The following is a 4,815-nucleotide window of genomic DNA, read 5'->3' on the forward strand; positions in this document are numbered from 1 at the left end:
GCTTCGATTTTAATTTGCTGACATTTTAACAGCGATCCTAAACTTCCACGTGGCATGCTTGGATTGGACGAATTTAAGAAAATGCTAACCTTATCCAAAACGCTGCAAAAGTCTCCAACAAAACTAAAGTCTGCTACAAAAAAAATATGTGTGAAAGCAAAGCAATCTGAACCGTTCATCTGATTGCATCCAATGGAGTTCGATTTATCTATAACATTAATGAAGGTTTTATCATTTTATCCTTTAAATAATAGTTTTTTAAAACTAAAATAACTACTAAAATTATCTAAAAAAATATAAAAATTATTTCTATTTAATTTAATTAGATTATGTTATCCATTAATAAATAAAAAATCATCTATTTATTTATTTAATAAAATAAGTAATTATTTTTATTTCAAAATAACTAATTAATTTTTCATCCTTCAAATAATAATTATATAAATTTAATGTTATTTTTATAAAATTATATATATATATATATATATATATATATATATATATTAATCTATAATATGAGATTCTTCTATTTGTTGTACAAAAAAAATTTACCATCTTACTCTCTAAATAACTATTTTTTTAAACTAAAATAATTATTAAAATTATATTAAAAAATTATAATAAAAAAATATATTTTAAATTATACTATTTTTTAATTATTTATTTATAAAAATAATAAAACTATAAAAATTATTAAATTATATAATTATATAATTTTTTTAAATAATGATTACACATATGCTATATGTGTTTCTAGTATCTATATTATTTTTCCTTCTAACCGTCTTATAATCATTATTTTAATATATGTATTATTATATTTGATTTTGCTTAACTTATGTATTATAAAAATAAATTACTATATTAACCTAGTGTTAAACTATAATAAGAACAAGAACTACAAAGCTTTAATATACTTTATCGTAGAAAAAGGAAGAACACAGGATGAAAAGAGCCAAGTTATGCAAAATCAAAGTAAAAACAAACTTAAAAATTAGGAAGAAAAGAGCTAAGTTATGCAAAACCAAAGTAAAAACAAACTTAAAAATTGTGTTGAGTTGAAAAAAACACCTTTAAGAAAGAAAATAATTATCTTATATAAAATAAAATTTGATTTTGTCTTAACGATTATAATTACTAATATAACACACACTTGTATGAAACCTTTTGAAAAGAAAATAACAAGAATTGTGATGAAAAAAAGTAATACAAAACATTTTGAATAAACAAGCTTTCTCAAAATTATCTAAAGTATCCAATAACTTAAATATAAGCATCTAAAGCCTAAGCTTTATACTTTTTTAAGGAAAGTTATTTATAACGTGATCCTAGTAATAGGTGTAATGACACCATTGATCGTAGCATACATATAAACATCTATATCTCTCAAGTTAGCATGTATACACTAGTACAAAATAAGTGATGAACAATATCAAATCATGATATTTAAGGGAGAAACGTAAAAAACAATGTGATGTCGTTTTCGTAAAAGTTGAAACTTTTTAACGACAATAGTTTAAGTAATTATGTGTATTGGGAGAAACAACGACAATTTCCATTTTTAATCATCGTTAAAAAATGGTATGAGAGACAAACATTGACGATTACAAGGAACCATTGTTAAAAACCCTTTTTATTTTTTTTTGACACTTATTCTTCTCACTCACGCACAAAGTTTTCTTTCTTCCCCCACTCTGAACCCCTCATCGATCACCGATTGTTATGCCCTAGGCTCGCCAAACACTGCTCGCAGCCACCCACACCACCGCTCATAGCTCCCCACCCCCACTCATCGCTCCCCATTTCTCGCTCGTTGTGCAGTTTACCTCTTTCGTGCGGTTTTCCTCCAATGCACTTCTTTGAATGCTCCCTTCCTTGCACCACACCCGCTATCTTTTGTGCAACACTTAGACCCATGTGAGTTCTAATTTGAGGTTAGGTTTTTATCACTAATTTTTCTTTTGTTATATTTAATTAGTTTGATAATGAATTACATAAAACTTGTATTTATTGAATGCATAAACATCAAGTTTGGGGTGCCTGACCAACGAAAATTGTTTTTAGATTTTCTTAAATTGTAATTTGTTATAATCTTCTCAATATTTTTTTATATTTGTTCATTGGGAGATTCTTAATTTTCCGTTTGAGACTTAATATTAACTTGTTCAGTAATTATTGTAATGGACCTTGAATTGTCTAGTTGGCATTGAGTTCATTTCAAAACATGATCTTTGTTCGTTAAAACAAATCTTTTATAGAAATATATTTAAGTATTTTTATTTAGAAATAAATTATCATTACGACTAAATCACAATTGTAAGTATAAACATAAAATAGAAACTACAACAAAATCATTGATCATTTATGAGTTAGAATAATATGAACTTCTATATTTTAATATTTATTTACACATAAGAATACTATGTTAGAATATGTATTATCTTTTATAGTATTTTTTATCATTAAAATTTCATAGATTACTTGTATACACAAGATCGTTTAATGAGATTTTAGGCCATTTAGAAATGACTAGATTGTCTAGTGTCTCAACATATACATGTATATTAGGAAGATTTATTATACTTTATATTATTAATATCTCAACTTTTACAAAATATATATATATATACTCCTTATTTTTTTAAAAAAATATTTTTATCATACATATATGATATTATATATATACCACACCTAGTTACTTTTGTGACGTTTCAATTTTTTTATTTATTTATTTGTACTTGTTTAATTCATAAATTTACAAATTATTTTAACATTATTAAAGTGATTTTTTAAAATTAAAAGTTCTTTAAGAAGAACAAATTTAGTTGTAGGTCGACTAAATTTTTGTTCTAACAAATTTAATTAAATTAACATAATTATATTTTTTTCGATCAATTAACTACTTACAGTAGAAAAATTATTAATTATAAAATTATTATTTGTTTTATAATTACATTTATAAATATATTTTTTATAAATTTAATAATAATATTTTATAAAAAATATTTATTTAATTTTTATTATTATGTGGATACATATGCAGAAGAAAAAAAAGTTGAAACAGAAAAAGAAAAGTAGTGTTTCTCCTAATAGTTGGTAATAATAATTCTTTTGGTCCAACAGTGTACTTGCCAACACTCATCTTGATTATTGTGGATACTATTATATTTGATTGATATTTTCTGTTATTTTATAATAGAATTGAAAAAGATTTTCAAAATTTTGAGGACAAAAATTGATTGATGTATAATAACATTAATTAAATTTGTTGCTTCTGTTCAATAAAATGTCACCCCCACAACACTATGCACATTCAAGGACAATAATCTAGGTATATATTAAAGTTCATGTTTCTATTTGAATTAAAAGGAAATACTCATTTCTGTCTTTGAATATAAAAAATATTCATGTTTTTATTTATTTTTAAAAAATACCTTTACATCATTAAAAGTTGTAACAAAATCAATATTACTTTCTTAACATGCTCCATTATGTGTTTAGATGCATTTTGAATTGTAACTTTTCCTTTGATTTTAAATTAAATCTAGACAATGTGTAAGATTTTAGATCCAAACTACTCTTCAACAATGTGTTAATATATTTAATTTTCTATTTTAAATTATTGGGCTTTGTTTGTTTGACTAAATTTTCTTTTTCTGTTTCAGCTAGGTCTTAATCTTTTTCTTATATATACACCATGTATTTTACTCTCTAATATACAAGTGAATAAAAGTTTTTTTTATATTTATTTTTCTCTACAATTAGGGTTCATCAAAATCTCTTTTTCTTCATTACGATTACGTGCGATTACGTACGCTACATTAAAGCATCACATCAGACAAGGAATATTCATCTTCATTTACTGTAATATGGTATCAGAGATCTTCGAATGAAGAGTTCTGCTGCGCTTCTCTCTGATTTTTTATTTCCCTCTTTGCTGATCTTGGTTTTTTTTTTCTGTTCTCTTTCAAAATCTTGATTGGTTTTAAAAATCTTTTAGGAAATGTTTAATGAAAATCCTAGTCTTCATAGTCTTAATAGTAGTCACACTATTACATGCAATTTTTGTGGTAAATATGGTCATACTGAGGCTGTTTGTTTTCGCAAAGTGGGTTTTCCTTCTGGTAATGTTAAAACCTCAAAGTTTTCTTTTACTAGAAAAGTCTGCACTTTTTGTAATCGTCTTGGCCACACTGTTGACACCTGTTATAAAAAGCATGGGTTCCCTCCTGGCTACAAATTCACCAATTTGACATCCCAAACCAATAATATGATTACTACTGACACTTTTTCTGAGCTTTTTCCTAAAGAACAGGATGTAAAGGGGATTCAACTTACATCACAACAGGTTCAATTCCTTACCAACATTTTGCGTCAGTAAAACCTTGAGGATCCTGCCCCTCACACTCAAATTAATCAAGTCGGCACCATCTCTACACCATCTCTACAGATGAAATCCCCAATACTGAGCATTCTTCAACAGGTAAGTTTCTCTTTTCACTATCTTCTATAAAAGAATCTTGGATTATTGATTCTGGTGTCACTGATCATGTTTGTCACAATTTGAACGTTTTTACTACTTATACTAAAATTAAACCTGTCTTAATTAGTCTTCCAAATGACCAAACTGTTTATGCACATATTCTGGTTTAGTACGTTTTTCTGATAAGTTTTATTTGTCTGATGTGTTATACGTGTCTCATTTTCAATTAAACTTAATATCTGTTTCTAAACTCACCCACCAACTTAAATGCACTTTAACTTTCACTTCAACCCACTGCATTATACAAGACAATCTCACCCAAGAGATGATTG

Source organism: Phaseolus vulgaris, chromosome 9, assembly GCF_000499845.2.
Source record: "Phaseolus vulgaris cultivar G19833 chromosome 9, P. vulgaris v2.0, whole genome shotgun sequence".
NCBI lineage: Eukaryota > Viridiplantae > Streptophyta > Magnoliopsida > Fabales > Fabaceae > Phaseolus > Phaseolus vulgaris.